Raw genomic sequence first — 21,996 nt, forward strand, 5'->3', positions numbered from 1 at the left:
AACAGTGGACCTTTTTTTACCAAGCTGCTTGGCAATTTCCCCGTAGCCCTTTCCAGCCTTGTGGAGGTGTACAATTTTGTCTCTAGTGTCTTTGGACAGCTCTTTGGTCTTGGCCATGTTAGTAGTTGGGTTCTTACTGATTGTATGGGGTGGACAGGTGTCTTTATGCAGCTAACGACCTCAAACAGGTGCATCTAATTTAGGATAATAAATGAAGTGGAGGTGGACATTTTAAAGGCAGACTAACAGGTCTTTAAGGGGCAGAATTCTAGCTGATGGACAGGTGTTCAAATACTTATTTGCAGCTGTATCATACAAATAAATAGTTAAAAAATCATATATTGTGATTTCTGGATTTTTATTTTTGATTATGTCTCTCACAGTGGACATGCACCTACGATGACAATTTCAGACCCCTCCATGATTTCTAAGTGGGAGAACTTGCAAAATAGCAGAATGTTCAAATACTTATTTTCCTCACTGTATATATATATATATATATATATATATATATATATATATATATATATATATATATATATATATATATATAGTGGAACCCGGTTATCTCGCCCTCGGTTAACTTGACAACCCTATTAAGTCGATGTTTTTGAAGTGGAACCGCCAAATTCTCGCTTTTTCTAAGCATTTTTTATTGGTTATGTTTTTTATGTCGCCGAACCCTGATATTTCGAGCACAAGGGGGGGAAAATTTGCCATTTAACGTCAGTTATCTCGATTGGCGCTGTGCAGCCGCAGAAGAACTCGCGAAAGTGGCAGAATCAAACCTTACAGATGCTACAGGTGTTGTATTGTATACTGGTGAATCTCTGCTGTTAGTTAGTGCACATATGCCTTTTGTTTTTAAATGTTATGCAATGAACGGGAGGCGAAAGTAGAAGCGAGGTGCTGAACAGCACACGGGAGAACGTGGGATGAGCAGCAAAAGCATAGAATGAACACCGGCAGGATCGGGGGGGAATCCGCGGTGCGCTTTGGGAAGAAAAGAGCAGCCGGTGAGAAAGTGCCGGTGGGAAGACACGTACCGGGATACGCATGCGCGATAACAACGACCGCCGTGAACCAACATATACCAACAATAACGGACGGTGAGAGTGTGGAAGTTTAAATAGGAGCTGGTGATGATGATAAACGAGCACCATTTGTGCGCGATTGAAGCCGGGAGCTTCAGAGAAATACATTCTCATTTATTAACGCACATCATGTACATAAAGAAATTTCAAGCACGTTAATATACTGCCGCCATATTGATTTTCGTTAATCTCGATCATCGGTTATCTCGATGCTTTTTGGCGACCCCTTAGGACATCGACATAACCGGGTTCCACTGTGTGTGTGTGTATATATATATATATATATATATATATATATATATATATATATATATATATATATATATATATATATGTATGTATGTATGTATTTGTATTCGTATTTGTACCAAGATCTTTCAGTACATGTGTACCGAATGCAATCATTCTTATGTATGGAACAAAGTTAAAATCTGAGTTTCCCTCAGGAACGTATTAAGTGGCGGACCGTAAGTTTGTTTAGTCTCGCACTTTGGTATGTTTCCAAGTTGAATAATAACAATAATAACTCAAACAATGCCAGGGGTATAAAAGACAAACTAGAGTTAGCACAGTGTCTCCCTCACTTTATCCCCAAAACGTCCTACATCCGCTGTCGTTCTAATAAACTCATTTCTAATCCTGTCCATCCTCGTCTCTCCAAATGAAAATCTCAACATCTTCAGCTCTGCTACCTCCAGCGCCGCCTCCTGTCTTTTACTCAATGCCACTGTCTCTAATCCATCCAACATCTCAGGTCTCACCACAGTCCTATAAACTTTCTCTTTCACTCTCACAGATACTCTTCTATCACAAATCACTCCTGCAATCACTCTTCTCCACCCACTCCACCCTGCCTGCACTCTTTTCTTCACCTCTCTAACACACTCTCCATTACTCTGCACTGTTGACCCCAGGTTCACACACATGTACTCTGTCTTACTTCTACTGACTTTCATTTCCCCTTCTCTCCAGCATGTACCTCCACCTCTCCAGGCTCTTCTCAACCTGCTCCCTACTCTCACCACACATCACAATATCATCCGCAAACATCATAATCCACAGAGACTCCTGTCTGACCTCGTCCATCAACCTGTCCATCACCACTGCAAAAAAGAAGGGGCTAAGAGCCGATCCTTGATGCAGACATTCCTACTGCACACTTCACTGCTGTCACACTGTCCTTATACATTGATTTAATTTACTTAATTTAATTTGCGGCAATTCAACTGATTACTCTATTTAATCAATATAATACAAAGTGCATTGTATTAATTAGATGTTTTTCTGTTTTATTTTTTATAAAATATTGTTTTATATATTATTTAAAGAAGCAGGCATTTTATTTAAAATTATTGTAAAAACTGTTTAAATGTTGATGATAATCGAAACTGAAAACCATCACTTAAAAACCGAGGTACATGCTGAACCGTGAAGTTTGTGTACTGTTACATGCCTAATATATATATATATATATATATATATATATATATATATATATATATATATATGTAAAGATTATTTAAACGAGGTCACACTAGTTCCAAACAATTGCCAATATCCCAGGGAACTTCTAGTTCCAAAATATCCTGTGTATTTAATACTATATATTTTTTAATGTGTGCGATATTGAAAAAAAAATGAACAGGTACCAGTGTCTCTGCCGATGGAATCGGCCAATGTTTGTTGCGTGCAATTTTTAAAATTGTAGCCTGTCTGCTTTAGCATGTCATGTTCAGTTTGGTCGTTCAGCTGCTTTAGTCTGCAACATCTGACCTTTCAAAACCAAACCACCTACAACCACCTCCTTGACTATCCACATCTAGGAATTTTTTTCTCGTGCAGATTGTGATTTTGCTGGAAATTGAATATCTTCTTTGAACATCTGTAATATATATGTTGAATACAGTCATTTTGATGAAGTCCGGTGAGTTTGACCAGCTACAGAAGAAAATGTTAAAATGAGAACCACGTTATAAGGTGAGAATCCATGAGTATGTCTTCATATCATGCAGTAAAATATTGAAACACACATCTATGCTTGTATATATTGTACACTGCTGTATATATAATACACACTGCTTTGTTCAGTAACAATGCAGTGGGACAAAAATCTACCTGTATTACAGAAAAACACTTTGCAATTTGCAAAACCTGTTTCAGTGAATGACTTCCAGTTCATCACACAACTAATTTTCTTCCATGAGAGCACAACATAATGTGTTTTTTTGGACTTACTTAATGACTTACTATAAATCGCTGAACTAATAGAAATCGCTAGTTTTATTAAACAAGCCAATGTGACCGAGGTGAGATCCTGACGTTCATTGTTAAATCTGCATGCACAGACATACACACACCTTTGAAAATAGATGGAATTTGTATACGATTTAAATAAATGAAGAAGTCCGAGCACGCGCTTGTCCTTAATGAAGATAAATCGGAGTGATTTCTGTTTAAAGCTCTGATTGTCAGCCACAGGACACCGATGTGGTCACATGACTCTCATCTCTGAAGAATTTGTTAAATATTCTCAATGCTCATTGTATGTATTACATAATGTAGAAGTTGCATTACACTGTACACACATTATTACACTATGCATACAATATTCTACATTGTTATGGACCCCTGATGGTTAAATCCATTTGTGGTTCTTCTTGTGGTTCCTCACACAGTTGTATAAGACGTCTTTGGATGTAGTAGCATGACATTTTTCTTTTCCGTGAACCTGGAGACCCAAACCTGCGGCATGACAATACCCCTGTATTGAATGTGTATTGTACTCCATGAAGATATGCTTTACATGGGTTGAAAGTGGGTGGAAGATCTCCTGCTTTAGAGCACTGTCCCCAACTCTATCTAACATAATGAATGTGAACGCTGACTGGCCTCCTCACCACACCTACATTAGAACATGACTTTACAATGTGGAATACGAAGTTCCAAAAGCACATATCTTATCAGGTGTCCACAAACTTTTGTTCATATCATGTATTTCACTGCAATCTCTCTCTCTCTCTCTCTCTCTCTCTCTCTCTCTCTCTCTCTCTCTCTCTCTCTCTCAGGTTTATGTGCCTGTAGAAACTGTACTGGTTCTCTAAACAAATTTCTTATTACCCAAGATGCATAACTTCAACATGAGTTACTGCCTCTTATTTGTATGAATGGAAGGGAAGCGTCTGTGCGTCACTCGCTCATACACTGTGTAACAAACTGTGTACATAAGAATGACTTGCCTTATGAGGAACCAGGTGATTAGACAAAACTTTAGATGTGATAAATATAACTTTATATGTAAATATATAAATAGTGGTGCAAATATTGGTAGAAAGTAAGAAAAGGAAGGAAGGAAAGAAGGAAGAAAGAAAGGAAGAAGAGAAAGAAGGAAGGAGAGAAAGAAGGAACGAAGGAAGGACAAAAGGAAGCATGGAAGGAAGGAGGGATGCCCTAATTAAGTGTGTCTAAAAAATGCCAAAAAACGTAAAGGTAAATTTAAGTTGCCAAAAAGGGGAATGACCAAAAAAAAATTAATGAATGACTGAATGACTGAATGACTGAATGAAAAAAACGAAAGAAAGAAAGAAAGAAAGAAAGAAAGAAAGAAAGAAAGAAAGAAAGAAAGAAAGAAAGAAAGAAAGAAAGAAAGAAAGAAAGAAAGAACAAACAAACAAACAAACAAACAAACAAACGAACAAAAGAAGAGAGGAAGGCAAAAGGAAGAAAAAGCAAGGAAGGCAAGAAGAGAAAGTTAGAGAAGGAAAGAAAGAAAGAAAGAAAGAAAGAAAGAAAGAAAGAAAGAAAGAAAGAAAGAAAGAAAGAAAGAAAGAAAATAATAAAAAGGCAGTAAGAATAAGCAAAGAAGGAAGGAAGGAAGGAAGGAAGGAAGGAAGGAAGGAAAGAAGGAAGGAAGGAAGGAAGGAAGGAAGGAAGGAAGGAAGGAAGGAAGGAAGGGATAAGAAAACAAGCAGAAAAATGTAAGTGATAAAGGGAGAGAAAGAAAGAAAGAAAGAAAGAAAGAAAGAAAGAAAGAAAGAAAGAAAGAAAGAAAGAAGGAGACGAAAATTAAAGAAAGAAAAGGAGAAGGTAAACAGAAACAGAAACAGAGAAAAAAATAGAAGAATAATAAACATCCATCTTCCTGCTTCCTCCTTTCATCCAACATTATTTAATTATATAAATAATTCCCATAATTAGCAGTCTGCCCTCATGCAGTATCCAGTCTGCCCTCATGCAGTATCTATCTTTAACTGATATCTAAATTAAGAATGCTATGTCTTTCCGTTTTTCCGTCTTTCCAAGCACCACATCCTATTCTTTCTCTTGGGCCCTTGAGCAAGGCCGTTAACCCACCCATGAGTGCCCAGATGTGAAAATGTTGATAAAGTACTCGGCCATTGACGGTCCAAAGCCTGGCTGCAAAAAGGAGAAGGGGTGGGTGTTGGGGTATCTACCTGACCCTGTAAAAAAAGTGCTACAAAAATGACAAGTAAGCCATCAGGCCCTTGCAGGCCCAATGCTCCTCATGGAGCAGGAGGACAAAAGAAATCCAATTCTCCACTTATTTTCCACCGAAATATTCCTCAGCAGTGCAGTACAGCACGGATCTCATCCTGCAGCGATCACCTCCATCCCCTTACCCGGGGCATCCTGTCTGCTCCACCCTGATATAGATAGATATCCTTCCCTCATTCCTGCTGAATCTACATTGAGTCATTTCAATAAAGCGGCATGGCCCCCGAGGCTCAGCGGCTCCGAGGCCTCGGCCTACAGTCGGGAAGCGGTCGCGGCTCCTCGCGTCATCCATCTTAGTTACCCTGGAGTCTGCGCTGCTGACACCGGCGCTGACGGATGGGCATCTTGCCTTCCCAATCTCGCCCTCGTTTGTTATGATACTACATTAAAGGGCCTAATAGAGTGTGTCAGGAAATATTGAAAATATCACAGCAGAGACTTGGGAATGACCGTAACGGATGGGTGTTTGCGGAACGCTGCCCTCGAAGGTTAGTGATGAGATGACCTTCCTCCCTCCCTCCCTCCCTCCCTCCCTCCCTCCCTCTCTCTCTCTCTCTCTCTCTCTCTCTCTCTCTGTCTCTCTCTCTCTCTCTCTCTCTCTCTCTCTCTCTCTCTCTCTCTCTCTCTCTCTCTCTCTCTCTCTGTCTTTCTCTGTCTCTTTCTCCATCTCGCTGGTTTTGAAAGTCCTGACCCCTGATCCCAGAACTGAAGCAGGGACGATGTAATAGAGAGAGAGGGGGATTATAACAGAGGACAATAGACGTGTCGCCTCTCATAGCGCAGCGCCCAGACTGTCTTACTGCCTTTCTGTCAAAACAGAATCTAATTCTTTAAAGCAATCACATTTTATATAATACTACACCAGACCCATATTGATTCTCCGCATGCTTCCATGGTGTTTGGACAGAACCTTGGTGAATGTGTTTGGTGTGTGCAGTACGGTTCTTCAGACAGGTGAGAACGCGAGGTGTGAGCTGGTCTTGGCCCACTTCCGCTTGTACACTTTAAGGGGCAAAAGTTACACTCTAAATCAACTCATTTGCAAAAATAAATCAGTGAAAACTAAACAACGAATCAAATTTGGCTGTTGTGTTGCCACCAAAAGACAGAGCTGTAGTTCAGCAGAAATGATGTAGTACAAACATTAGTTGACCGTTTTCTACAAATGTCCTAAGATGCCATGCATTATATTTTTTGCTTTGTTTTCTTAAGTACATAAGTTGTTTTCTTATTATCACAGCAATTTTCTCAACGTGACAAAAGTAGTTTTTTCGTTATCGCAATTTAATTTTCTTGCAATCTCGACACAACGGAAGTAATTTCTGGTTATCATGATCATGATCTCAACGTAAAAACATATTTTCTTACGACGTAATCATATCCCGAGGTAATCTTGCGAGTTGTGATTGTTTCTTGTCTGAAATCTCTATCGTAAATCGTCAATCGTACTAATTTCCCTCAGCAAATATGGACTGCATCTCTGCATTGAGCGCGAGCGGTGTCCCAAAGGAAAACCTCTCAAAAATTAAACCAAGATAATGTAGACCTTTTGTTAAAATTCTAAATCAACATGAGGTTTGCGATGTTTACATTGCATCTGTTTTGAAAAATAATAAGTCCTCACTAGCTGGAAGAACAAGATTACAAAAAAATTAAGTTGTGATCACGAGAAAACAACAAAGTAAAATGACCTTTTAGGACTTACAATTGTTTTCTGTCCCCATAAATGAGTGCTTTATGAGGACATTCTCAGCCCTGGACCCTCCTTATGCAAAACAAACCAAGCCAAATACCCAAACAAACCAATTGACGTAGAAGGAAATAATTAGGATTTTGAGTTCAAGGTTTTGATAAAATACATCCAACCTCCAGCCATCATATATTCCCAAGGCAAACTACCACAAACTATCTTCTAGGTAGCGTCAAAGTGTGCATAATACATCATAAAACCTCAACCAACATTTTTTTTGGATGCTTGAGCATAAGATTGGTATTTGCTTTTTGAATATATCCTATTCTACTATTAGTCCACATTTGCTGTATAATACCCTCCACTCTTCTTAGAAGATGTTGTCCACATTTGCTGTATAATACCCTCCACTCTTCTTAGAAGATGTTCCACTAGATTGTGGAGTGTGCTTTTGGAAATATGTGTGATATTCATTCAAACACAAGGGGGTTAAATGAAAAGTCAGGTGCTGAAGTAGGTGAGGTGAGGAGGGTCTCCTACTTCAAATGAAGGAAAAAATTTAATGCTACCACATCCAAAGACATCCTAAACAATTCTGTTCCTCCAACCTTGTGGTAACAGTTCAAAGAAGAACCACATATGGTTGGTTTCCTGATACTCTTGTTCATATAGTCTATTAGTGTGTAAGTGCAAATCTGGGTGATTAGTACACCTGATAACATGGGTAATATCAGTGCGTATCCGTGTACACTCAGTGAGTACCAAACACCAGAACCAACACCTAACTCTGCAACTAAACGCCCTGCACCGATGCCGTTTGTGTTTATGATGCAGGTCGTCCAAGGCCAGAAATCACTGAGAACCAGAAAGCCGCAAAAACTGAAAGGAATTATTTGCAAGAGGTTTTGGAGTCATGCATTCGATCCCTTTAGAATCAACTCAGCAACAAGGAAAAAAAACAAGAAACATTTAAAAGTTTGCTCTGGACTTGAGACCCTGCAGCTTTCCAGTACTTCAAATAAAGTCTGATAGACAAGGCAGGAGCTTTAACCACAAAACAACAAGCTTGCCGAAACAGGAAACAACAACTCCAGGGAAGCAGGACGTGATCCGAGACGTGATCTGGCTGTCGATCGTGAGACCCGAGACCTGAGCCATGCTAAAGAATGAGTGCTTGTTGTTTGAACGCTTGGGCACGATTTGTCTGATCAAATGTAGCCAAAATGTTCATCTTCTTCTATTCTTCTATCTAAGTCATTTATATTGTTCAATACATTTTTCGGGTCATGTCAAAACTAATATGTATTCATTTGAAAATTTATATTTTTCTCTTCATTTGGCATTTCATCCACACTGAAACTAAAATTAACTTTCTTTCGGCTTCTCCCATTAGGGGTCGCTACAGCGGACCATCCATATTCATGATCCGCATGTTCAATTTGGCATGTTTTTACGCTGGATGCCCTTGCTAACGCAACCCTCCCCATTTATCCGGGCTTGGGAGTGCACTGGCTTGTGCAACCCTAATGGCTGGGGTTGGTTCCCTGACCGGGAATCGAACCCCGGCCACAGCGGTGAGAGCGCCGCATCCTAACTACTAGACCACCAGGGATCCGTCATCCACACTGAAACTACGCAGTCTATTTCAGTCAATGAAAACACTCTCCAAAGTGAATCCATTTGAAATAGACGTTTTCGTGTCACAGTGTCAACTGTGAAAATGATGAAGCATTTTTATTCATTGTCGTGACGTTTCAGCAAGTAAATGACATGGGTTGAAGTGTCTTACGTTTTACTCATGCGCAGTACAGGGATGTATCGTTTTCAGATGTTCCCACATGGATAAGCAACTTTTGGGACACGATTGAACACGATAATGTGGATGCATATTTTATTAAATCCAAATTTATCTGGATTAGCGTAGATGTAGCATGAATAATAAATTCGGTTAAAGATGACTAAACAAGAAGAACTGGAGATGTTTTGATGGACATGGTTGAGCATCAGGACCAAACCGATTCATCTCAAATCAAATGTCACTCGCTTATTGCTTCTGTCACTGCGGTTGTTTGCCCATCTTTAATCTAGAATCTCATTAGGCACGAAAAAATAAAAAGCTTCACGGTGCAAAAAAGAAATTAGTTTTCATCAAGGTGAACTTCAACCTCATGAATATGTTCATCTTGATGACGATCCAACAGAAAGAGACATGACGGGCCACAAAGTCGCCTGGGAGGTTTAAGAGATTACCGTATTCGTGTTATATGGTATATTAATGTATCTTGACGCTCATAGGTGCAGAAAGGAAATAAAAAGGGCCACAAGGGGAAAAAAACCTTCATGGTGGAGAAATATTTCAATTATAATATTTTTTTAGTACTGTATGAACCAGTGCATGTGCATGCAGGCGTTTCCATGCTATATGAACATGCTAACAATACTTTTATTACCACAAATAAGAAGTCTCATTTGCAATGTAATTTTGCTTACATTTTTTATGAATCCATCGCTCTGCTGCTACAAACCACAATGAATTTCGAGGACCTAAAGCAGAAGTTCCATCTCACCTTCAGTCTACAAATAAAATCTTTACTGTTGTCTTGTTAAACACTCTCTCAGACTGCGGGCAGTGAGGACAGTTGAGAAGATCATCAATGTCTCTTTTCCCTTAATTATAAACATTAACACAACATGCTATTTTCACAAATAACTGTTGCTTAATCTTCAACAAACTTTAACACACAGTATTTGTTGCATTATTAAATTTTTTTTGCCTACAATTATCCACGTTATCTTATATTTAGCAGTGTGTACTTGTCAGTTCTATGTTGTTACAGTGTTATTGTGTTATTGCACTGTATATAATGTCCTGTGTGTAGATCTGTTTGTTGTAGCTCGTTTTAGGTTGTATTATGTGTAAAGGTCGACTGATTTATTAACGATAATTTATTGCTGGAACTATTAGCTATCAGCAAAAATCCACACTGATAGTTTTTCCGGGTGCTAAGGCAGCTGAGAAAGTCTGCAGTCTTTACAAGAGCGTGTTTTACAGGCGTTTGTTTTTTACACGTGAGATTGCACTCTGCACAGAAAGCGTTATATTTTTTAATCACAATTTACAATGTATTATTTATAGAATTCTATTCATTAAAAAATAAATATATTCATATTTAGTTCGTAGAGCACATTTTCATTTTCAATATTTTCATTTTTCTAATAAATTTTTATAATAATACTCAGTACTATTTTTAAATTGACGACTTCTTATGATTCTTTGATTTAATTTTATTTGTATAGTACTTTAAACCATTGACATAAATGCAGCTTGACAGAATTAAATAGATTCAGGAAATACATTTTAAGAAATAAATCTACCCCTAAAGGTGGTGTAGAAAAGCTGCGTTAATCGACATGAATGAGAAACCTTCACAGGAACCGGACTCAGAATAGTGATGAAAGATTTGTCCCATTTGCACAAATTTGTTATAAAATTTAGGAAGTCCTCTTTTTCAGTGATTTGTTCGTTTTCTTGGCCGCAACATCTTTGTTTATCGCAGGGAAACCGCAATAGGCTCTTTACAGGAAACGTAAATGATTTGTTCACCTACCTGATCATCTAGTTTGAGACTTTCATTCATTTCTCAAGACAGTCACATGGGCTCTGTACCGGAAACAGAAACGAAGGAATCAAACCGAAGAAGAGGCTCAGGAGGTAAACTAATAATTTCGGTTTCCTGTGCAGACCTTTTGCCATTTTTTATTTTATTTTTGCCCGTGAGCCCAACACCAAATTAACAATTCTCTCAATTATGCATTTCAATAAAATTTCCAGCTGTCGTTGTGATTGTTGTCATGAGCCTAAATCTCAAATTCGAAAACTAAAACCTTAAATCCAATACTATTCACAATCCTAGACAAATCCGAAACCTACTAGCGTTACTTAGCTTTAAAAGATTATTTTGTTTAGGCAGTTGGGTGTCACATGATGTTTTGCTATCTATAAGGGATGTGAAGTGTTAATTTTGTAAGTGATTCACAACAAACCGAAACTTTTGGTGAGTTTGACTTTTGGTTAGTTTGACTCCTACACAAGAATTCTTTTTTTATTCAATTGTAATGAACCAGTTCTGTTTCTCATGATATTTCCTTTTTTGGAATATGATAAAAAATTTGTAAATGTAGACATGTCAGAAGGAGTTTGGCTACTGAATATGTAACCTTTAAATTCATTCTGCTTAACTGAAAAAAATCACTATTAGAAATTCATTAATTTTGCTAAACGAGCAATCTTCCTATCGCTAACTCAAAATGGAACCTGTCCTCACCCAGTACCTCACCATCCACAGTCATCTCATGAATCTTTTGGTTGCCAGTGCAGAATTAGAAATATTTCCAGAATGACATTCAGTTCTAAAACAGATGGTAGAATTCTGCTTTCAGTAATATTCGTTAGAATAAAAATGGACGTAAACAGAGTCAGAATTTTTGGAACTAGACTGATGCAGATCTTGCATCATTTAGATTTGTGAATACTGCAAGCGCTTACAATATTTAACATCGAAACGACAATGTGGGATATGGTAATACATCTCCTCCATTATGGATTTTAGCTTATCCAATTCTGACCTTGAAGTGACTCTGACTAGCAGACTAGCGTTGTTCAATTTTAATGGATAGCTTATCGGTTTACACAGTGCTCCTGTCACACACAGCTCAGTCACTACTGATAAACCCGTCATTCACGCCGTTCAGTCGTAGTGGACGCTTTACACTTCATCCTGGAGCCATCTATTAATCCAAACACAATATGGCCAAACTTTCTGTTTATACACAATAGAAAATCGTTCTCTTCACCGTAATGATTTCAGTTCCACTCTTTGATGATGCAGACACAGGGGTTTCTTTATATCTGATGCTTTAGGCTTCAGGGAAAGAAAAGAAGCAGACTGAAAGGGGGACCCTCTCAGAGTCTCCAGGGACTCACAGGTCCTCCGTTCGTACGGTTCTGCAGGAAGCAGAGGTAAGTCCTGACTTAAAAAGCACGTTTAAAAAGAAGCGAGGATGAAAAACAGTCCCAATTATTCCTGCGGCGTCCTGCTGAGACTCAAGCTGTTGTATGACCTTAAAACCTTTTAAATAATGCAACACTTCACTGCAGAAAGGACACAAAAAAGGCAGAAGACAGGAATTTTTCCAAATAGTTAAACGTTTGCCAGCTGTGAGTTTGTCCACAGATGGTCGCTTTCTACCCCTGGTGTTATTCCAGACAGTACACAAGCTGAGACGATGTACTTCAGGGCCTTGATAAAGACCAAGTGGCAATGCCAGCACTGCATATTTGAAGTACGATTGTGGGATTAAAATATGACTAGTGGCTTTTCCTAGATGCCATGTTAAAGCCAAAATATCTCTGTACATCAGGTAAATATCAGACTGTTTAGAGTTTTTATACACTTTTCCGGCTGTCGACAATATTGTTGTCATGAGCCAAAATCTCATCTCAATAACTATGACATAAAGTTTAATATTATTCACAATCATAAAAAGATATTACGGTAAACTACTAGGTAAAACACTTAGCATTAGTCTAAGATTATTTTATGGGCAACTGGGCGCCACATCATGCTGTTTTTGCCGATGACCGATGCACCATGTGACCCCAACAGCCATCTTGTGCTAAACAGCATGAAAGAGCTAAGCTTCGCACATTAATCTTAACACAGAAGCTAAAGAACTGTATCAGATATCAGTGGTATAATTTCTGAACAACATCAGTACTGCCTTGGGAGAAGTTTCTGTATTTAGAATCGACTTTTGCAGGTGCCAGTGCAGTGATTACATTCGCTAAAAATGTCAATTTTTTTATTAATAGCGCTCACAGGACAGGAATGTCTTTAGGTCCTACAAATCTGAGGTAAAAAAATAAGCAAAATTATTCTTTATTAAAAATAATTGTACATTTGTAAAATGTATATTGCTTTGGTGTAAGAGAATGTACCAGTAGGTAGTGATGGTAAATCACACAACCTTGATTATTTTTCTATACGTAGTTATGACACAGAGTGGTAATTGTGCCTTACATTACAAAAAAATTATGGTTTAAACATAGAATTTCATACATAAAAACAAAACTATTATCCAGACACCTCTCAGACAGCAGCTTTCTGACCACGACTCATAACACAGAGGGTTCATCAAGGGTTCTGTACATAATTACAGGTAAACTTTTAATAAAAAAAGCTGTGTTTAATATGGAAGTGTGCCATTAAGATATTTAATTATTTATTTATTTGTGCAAGAAGGAAACTTTATAGAACTGTTTAGGGCTTGAGAAGAACCTTCAAGAACCTTTTTTTGAATAACAACAGAGACAGAAATTCAATGACCATTTAACCATTCAGAGATCACACAATGACTTATGGATCTGGGGAAGGGGTGGGGACAAGTAAACCACGCCCATCAAGACAGAACTGTATCCTTACAGCTGATCAGTTTGTCCAGATGCTTCACACTTAGGCCCATTCTAACAGCATTAAATGTAAATGCAATTTCCTGCTAAAGTACAAGTCTATGCCATTTTTCTCCATCCTTCCCATCCCCTCATTAAAAATTACAATCAGACTCGTCTCAGCGTCCGTCTTGTACAATAGAATGTTTCTAAAACTGAAACTTTCACCCAAAATACTGAGTGTGGAAAAATCATCTCTATTTTAGCATTTTAGCATTTCTGGATGCCATGTTTTGAAATATCACGTGTAATCATGATGTAATTGTGTGACTTAGTGACGCAAACGGATTACCGGCTTTGTAGTATTGGTGTATTGCTGCCCAGATGTGAGAGTTTTATCACAGAGGAGCGTTATTACAAATGTTGCTCTGATAAACAAGCATCATCACGGGCTCCTACAGTTCCAGTCCCTTCTCTCCAGAAGCAGCAGGTTCAGGACCAGTATATTCCAGACAACCAGCACCATCATATATTAGGGATGTGCATCTCCATAACTGAGGCTGATGTGATTCGCATACCGATGAATATCCAATGATACAATACATTAAAGATGCATACTGTATGAAGCGACTACCGATGCGATGTAATACAATTCCCCCCATTACAATGCAGAACGACCCGATTTCCCATTCAGTACAATGTGATTCAATGCAATACGATGCAATCGTATTCAATTCAATATTTCCAGAGTTCGCTTTCATTTCTTTGCTTCAGACCGACAGCAAATTATCAATTTACTTAAGTGCCTTCTGACTTCTAACTCCTTGGTAGTGCAAAAAAAAAAAAGAAAAAAGATTCAATAAAACCAGACATTCTTTTCCTGTTCTGCCTCCAGGAAGATGCAGCTCTACCTCTGCCATGTTAATCTGTATTCTATGTAACTCTCAGGACACGCCTCGGCCTCCGTAGTGTTGTGATACGTTATAATCGAGTAGCAGCAGCGCTGCTGAGAAAACGCGCTCGAGAAACAGTTTTCGAGGGAAGAAATGTAATCTACATATCAAAATATAAATAAATAAAATATATAAATAATTCTGTTTTTACCGATGCAAATATGTTTAAAAAAAAATGCATCGCGATACAAATTAACTAAGCGAAATCGTCAACTTTGATGCCAACGCACCAACGCAGGATCGGGGAATCTTACCATCACTAATATACACACGGTGTACACTGTCTCTATGTATCTGTATAAACATCTATACTTAGTGCAAATAAATTCAAATGCCGCAGTAACATTTCTCTTTTCATCTGACAGACGTCTGTATCCTTTAATTCAATATATTTTACTGTTATAAGATTTAAAGCTGGATAATATGATGTTAATTAAATAAAACTATCATAGCAGGCTATAAAAGTACGGCCTGATGTCAGCGGTCAGCGAGATTATGGTGCTCACGAGGCAGAGGTCAAGGTGACCCAGGCAAAGCCATTCCCGATACACACACACACACACACACACACACACACACACACACACACACAAATCCCCACAGGCAGACAATTCAATCGAGTGAACCTAGAAGAGAAATCCCTCTAATATAAACGAGAAGGCTTTCTCTGGAGCTTTCACACATCTGCTTGGAGCACTGAATGATAAGTCATTTGTCTTACATGACAACAGGAAGTAGAAAAAAAACTTCCCTAACAGGATATGGATTTGACAGGATGTGTTTACACGTTCTAATCTTTCCTCCTATCGATCCCTGCTCGGGTTCTTCTCCACATACTGTAAGTGAACGTCCGTATGCAGGGAAAATCTGCATCTTCGCCGTCTCTTTCTGACAGTGTGCATCTAGCATTACGTTTTAAAATCACCAGACAGGAAAAATATGTACAGGATGACGGAGAATTACACCGAACGAGACAGTTATGGGTAGGGAAAACAATAAACATCTCTGTGAAGAGTATGCAAACTGAAAGTAGAGCATTTATCACTGTGGATATATAAACACACACACAAACGCACACACTAAGTAAATAAAAAATACACCCTGAACCATCTTGTGAACAAACGTGGTCACCTTCAACCAGATCTGAGATCCCTGATCATTCTGCACCAGAATTTAGCCCTTGCTTATCTCTACTGAAAGAAAACGATGTGGTGGCATTCTTTTAGTCTGTCCAGCTCTTCATTTGGGGGTTCAAGCCTCAGCACTGCCAAGCTGCCGCTGTTGGGCCCCTGAGCAAGGCCCTTAACCCTATCTGCTCCAGGGGTGCTGTATCATGGCTGACCCTGCGCTCTGGTCCCAGCTTCCTACCATTGCTGGGATATGTGAAGAAAAAATAGATGGGGGTACAGCAGCTTAGTGGTTAAGGCTAGTTTCAAATTCTAGCCAGACCAAGCTGCCATTCCGGGGCCCCTGAGCAAGGCCCTAAATACCATAAATGTTCTGGTGTATAAATCAGATAAAAGTCACTCTTGATAAGAGCATTTGTCGAATGGCATAAATGTAAACATAAACTAACACAAAACTAATCAGGACGCTGCAACACACAATGCAATCGATCAACAAGCATCTTACGAACGAGTTACGTTCCGAACGATTATTCGTAGCATGAATTTGTTCGTAAGTTATTGACTACGCTTATCTCCGAATGATGTAAGAGCTATAAATACTATTAAATAAACAATAAAATATACTCAAACAAATCAAAATAATCGAAATACTGTATACAATATTTTGAACTAATAAAATGTACTTAAAAAAATGTACTCCCCCAGAGCGCATCATGTAGATTCGCTACGGTCGAGGACTAGCCAGCGGCAGCTCTCCTCCATTTAGATTTTTTTTCGACTCCGAACTAATTTCTTTGAGGACAGGTTAGTTCGTATTCGTGAAAGGTCGTAAAGTGAATGTTCGTAAAGTGGGGAGCGTCTGTACTGTAAATTCTACTGCAAATGCATTGATTCGGTTCAACAACAATTTACGGGATTTGGTGGACACCTGTATCCTTGCAGGCATCTTGTTTTTATATAACTGATCAGGGCCTTGTTCAGGGGCCCAGTGACAGCTTGAAGAAAAGTCCTCACAGACATGGACATCCGGGAACTTAATGCTGGAGACACACTTGATAAGGGTGTTTGTTAGTGAAACAATGATTTGGATCTCCTCCCTGAAGGCTGTGTTGTCACATATGCTGGCTATCATAGTGAGAAAAGAAGTGTTGTGGGTAAAAAAGAACCTGAGTGGTATCATGTATGCTCAAGAAGCAACAAATCTTTTGATTCCATTCTAATAGATTAACATGAAGAACTGCTAAACACCTGAGTAGTACTTTATTAGCGGTTGTGGGTCCAGTTTTGCCGCGTTTTTTGTAAAAAAAATTAAACTCGAGGTTAACTCAAATAAATCATTAAAAGTCCAGGACGTCCATGCAACGGGCGCAGGGGCTCATGGGTTCTGAGGCAGATGAGGTTACAGGTTATGGAGGATAGATTGAAATCGCGTGCAGCTGGCTCGGGTCCAAAGCCATCTACCGGGGCCATGCACTTCAGAAAATTGGCAAGACAGCGAAAAATTTGGTGAGATGAGTCACATAGCGTGGAGGAACCCATCTAATACAAACACACACACACACACACACACACACACACACACACACACACACACACACACACACACACACACACACAGGGGACTGATGAAACAAGCATGCAGGGTGGCTGAAAAACAGAAATAGTGCCTTTTTACACATCAGCACTCCACCTACTCTTTAATATTCTCACATTCACATTTTAATCGAAATCCGTGAGGAAATGCAAGTCGCCAGATTTGAAACCGATCACACTCGAGCGCTCCGAGTTTTCACTGCTAGCACAGGTGTGATTTCAGTAGTAACGGGGCAGTTAGGATGTACAGCGACCTCGCAGGCAACGTTTCTTTTTTTTTTTACGAATAATGAGAATGAGAAAAAGACGAGACGATGAGACCCGATCGTATTCAGATCTGCCATTAATATCCAATTTGATAGCAAAGTAGAGAGGTGTGAACGAGGGTCTGGTGGGTCTCAGAGATTTACATTTATAGCATATGGCATTTATCCAGACCGACTCATAATTATATCAACTGAGCAGTTGAGGGCGCAAGTAAGGGCTTGGTGGTGCTGAGATCTGAACCCATAATCAGAAGTCCAGCATCTTAACCACTCAGCTAGAGATCACTAAAAAGACATCAGCAGGGGGGGGGGTCTGGGATGGATATTATACACAAAGACAAACTGTTCGACCGCATCATTAAAAAAAAAGGTGCACACCCATCCACCCTCTCCAATCATTTGCATTTGGCAGACACCCTTATCCAGATCAATATACATTCATCTCATGCATACAACTGAGCAGTCTTTGGGTTAAGGGCCTTGCTCAGGGGCCCTGAAGTTTCAGCTTGGTCTGAAAACATTCATCTTGAATAACGCAATCAAAGCCAACAACTGATTAAGTCAAATGGGTCATGTGACTGCCTCGTGTGATAAGAACAAATTCATATGTTGTTGTTTTTTTTTATATTTTTGCTTTGTGAAGTGGAAAACAAATCTTCAAAATGATCTACGGGTTTCAGATCAGATCACTCAAGAGGAATGTTAATACCAGATACGGCCCAAGCCATGATGAACTAGATCAGGGTTACGCCACTAAAGCTCCAGCTCCAGAACATTCCTTGCTCACGATTCTCCAAATAAATAAAGTTTCACATCTACAAGAAACATCTTAACCTGCAATCAGAAACACACGGCGTTCCTGATATCCCCTCATTTCTAATGATTCATTTCTAATGATAATCATCAAGACCATCTCAAAAACAGAGTTCAATCTGAAACAGCCCCCCCCCCCCCCCCCACCCCCAAGGTCCCAGTTAACCAGCTCCATGCGTCATGTGTCAAAGAAATTTAAAACCGAATATAAAAAAGATGCACTGTGTGATAGAACGATGCTGATCGAGTGCATGAATGTCGGTCAGATCTGATCAGACAATGTGCAGCAGACCAATCGATCTCCAGCTTATTGTACGGTTTGTCATTCTTCGATTCCTGAAGGCAAATAACCCAGTATCAGATGTGTTGTGCTTTGTAAGATCCCTCGCCTCGCCTCACCTCGAATTGATCTCCAGGCTCTGAGACGCATTACACCACACCACACCACACCACACCACACCATAGCGCACCAGAGTCACGTGTTACTGTTAATCGGAGAATCATACACATAGCCTGTATGTGTTATACAGGGGAAAGACGTCAAATATACGTATAACCCTGAGCTATTTCAGCAGCGAGAGACCCTTAGACTCACAGTGAGGGGTCTGAACACACCATGCAACACTTTAGGAAGAAAGAGAAGTGTGGTGTAATTAGAAAGAGTCTAATAGGACACAGTGAGTAGATGAGCTTGTATAAATAAATTCTTATATAATGTGTTGAACATGCAATACAAATTATATATATATATATATACACACACACACACACACACACTGAATATTATGACATTATATTATTATGAGAGGTGAAGTGAATACCACTGATTATCTCTTCATCATGGCACTTGTTATCGGGTGGGAACTATTAGGCAGCAGGTGAACATTTTGTCCTCAAAGTTGACGTGTTAGAAGCAGAAAAAATGGGTGAGCGTAAGGATTTGAGCGAGTTCGACAAATTGTGACGTCTAGACGACTGGGTCAGAAGATCTCCAAAACTGCAGCTCATGTGGGATGTTCCCGGACTGCAGTGATCAGTATCTATCAAAAGTGCTCCAAGGAAGAAACAGTGGTGAACTGGTGGTCGAGGCTCATTGTGCACGTGAGGAGCGAAGGATGGCCTGTGTGGTCCGATCCAAAAACATCAAATATAGGACTCTTCACTTCATCTCCATCAGAGCTTAGAAGCTCCCAGAACCCAGAAGCTTTTGCAGTTCAGTTTTTTAAACCTAAATGTCTTAAATTGAAACCCATCAGCTCAAACTTTTGCTGTATGCTTTAACGCTGAGAATTTTAGAGGCTTCTTCAGAAACCTTCCAGCAATGTTTCCGCAACATTCCACCTTAACGCATTAACACACAAACCCAGACAGGTGCAAGAGCGTTCCCCAAACGTGAACAAAGCATGACTGTAGTGTGGATCTCCAGCTCGAACAGAGACGAAGGTGTGTGTGTGTGTGTGTGTGCGCACTCTACGCAAACGGGTGCACGAGGTCTCGCACTCTTCCTCTCCACTGCGTGCTTCGGGATCGCAAAAGTTCTCAGCAGGCAGCTGACAATCCTCTCCGTGTCTCCGAACCATTCCTGCGCGTGTAACCCACGTATACCCATACTACTATACAACTCACCTGCGATTCTGCGCGCGACTGAACGCCGTCCAGGTGCCACCCGAGACGCCGTCTGCTACACGTCCATGGCTCCCTTCGGACTTAAGCAGCAGCTTTTTCCCCCTGTTTCACACGCGGTGCCGTTTTTCACGCGTTCAACACGCCTTCGAGGTGCACGCAGCGCGAGAGCTGGAGACAGTCCGGAGTTCCGCGTGCGCGCGCGCGAGCACACCACGCACAGAGAGGTGGATAGAGAGAGTGCGCGCGCGTGTGTGTGTGTGTGTGTGTGAGAGAGAGAGAGAGAGAGAGAGAGAGAGAGAGAGAGAGAGAGAGAGAGAGAGAAAGATGAATTGATTTTGCAGAATAAAGAAGGAGAGGCAAAAAAAAAAAAACTCGCACGGAAGACTGATGTGCGCATGTAAAGATTACGCACTGGTGCCGCGAGGCGCGCGAGCACTCACACACACACACACATACATACATACAGTACACACACTGCCTGACACGCAAACTGCGGCGTGATCATTAATCCCAATCAAACATACACACAATACAGACAGAAAAACCTAAAAATATATATATAAAACAATAAATACAAATTGATAAAATGTAAAATATGAAACTTACATTTTTATATGAAAAAGTTTTTGGTAGCAGAAAAAATATAGCAATACATTATCTACATTTTTTGTATATTTACTTCTTTGCTTGATCGCTCGTTTATATAATAATTTGTTTATTTGTGTTTAAAACCAAACTCCTAAAGCACCTCAGTCCCACCTCCAGAATCAGTGATCAAAAATATACACATTTTTATTTCAATCCAAATTTTTGAATAAATGTAATTATTCATTGCCATCAAGAAAATAAAGAAAACAAAACTCGAATAAAATTCAAATGTCTTACTGTCACTGTTGAAATATATATAAAATTATTATTTTAAATAAATACAGAACTGCACAAAGAATTTGGGCAGATGGAGAAGTTTGTGTAAGAACGCTTTTAAAAATATCGATTTTAAATCTGTATTTTCATCTATGAAAGTCAGTAGGAGAAAAGACAGAGTACATGTGTGTGAGAGGGAGGGCAGTGGAGCAGTGCGGTTGCAGGGGGAAGAGGTGGAGAAGGTGGAGGAGTTCAGGTACCTGGGGTCAACAGTGTAAAGTAATGGAGAGTGTTTTAGAGAAGTGAAGAAAAGAGTGCAGGCAGGGTGGAGTGGGTGGAGAAGAGTGACAGGAGTGATTTGTGATAGAAGAGTATCTGTGAGAGTGAAAGGGAAAGTTTATAGGACTGTGGTGAGACCTGAGATGTTGTATGGATTAGAGACAGTGGCATTGAGTAAAAGACAGGAGGTGGAGCTGGAGGTAGATGTTGAGATGTTCATTGGGAGTGACGAGGATGAACAGGAATAGAAATGAGTTTATTAGAGGGACAGTGCATGTAGGACGTTTTGGTGATAAGGTGAGGGAGGTGAGATTGAGATGGTTTAGACAGAGGAGGGACATGGGGTATATCGGTAGGAGAATGTTAAGCCACCAGGAAGGAGGAAAATAGAAAGACCAAGGAGGAGGTTTATGGATGTGGTAAAGGGGAAGACATGCAGGTGGTTGGTTTGAAAGAGGCAGATGTAGAGGACAGGGGGGAATGGAGATGGATGATCCGCTGTGAAGACCCCTAATGGGAGCAGCCGAAAGAAGAAGAAGATTTTCATTTATTTACAAAATGCAAAGTGAGCAAACGATCAAAAAAAAATCAATATGTGGTGTGAATGCCCAAAGTTGGATGTTCCTTGCAAGGTTGGAGCTGCAGTTCTGCAAATGGAGTTGGAGATTTGGTCAGGTGTCTTCAATGCTGAGAAATACAGGCGTATACTTTTTTCATCATGCAATACCCTC

At 39.7% G+C, this 21,996-nt stretch overlaps 1 protein-coding gene and 1 long non-coding RNA gene across 3 annotated transcripts in view; one reads left to right on the forward strand and one right to left on the reverse strand.

Annotated features, from left to right (window-relative positions):
- The window catches only part of LOC310729750, a 121,197-nt gene extending 116,286 nt beyond the window's left edge, over window positions 1-4,911 (forward strand). The window contains exon 3 of the long non-coding RNA XR_014534651.1: window positions 4,847-4,911. This is a non-coding gene — a long non-coding RNA (uncharacterized lncRNA). The remainder of the gene's footprint in view (window positions 1-4,846) is intronic.
- The window catches only part of robo1 (roundabout, axon guidance receptor, homolog 1), a 296,829-nt gene extending 276,232 nt beyond the window's left edge, over window positions 1-20,597 (reverse strand). Inside the window, exon 1 of one of the 2 annotated variants that reach the window (XM_083547741.1) lies at window positions 20,123-20,597. The gene's annotated coding sequence lies outside the window, so the exon portion shown is untranslated. The remainder of the gene's footprint in view (window positions 1-20,122) is intronic. The other variant, XM_083547743.1, reaches the window with a different exon arrangement.
- Window positions 20,598-21,996: the final 1,399 nt, after the last annotated feature.

The sequence above is a fragment of the Silurus aristotelis genome (assembly GCF_946808225.1).
Source record: "Silurus aristotelis genome assembly, chromosome: 8".
Classification (NCBI taxonomy): Eukaryota; Metazoa; Chordata; class Actinopteri; order Siluriformes; family Siluridae; genus Silurus; species Silurus aristotelis.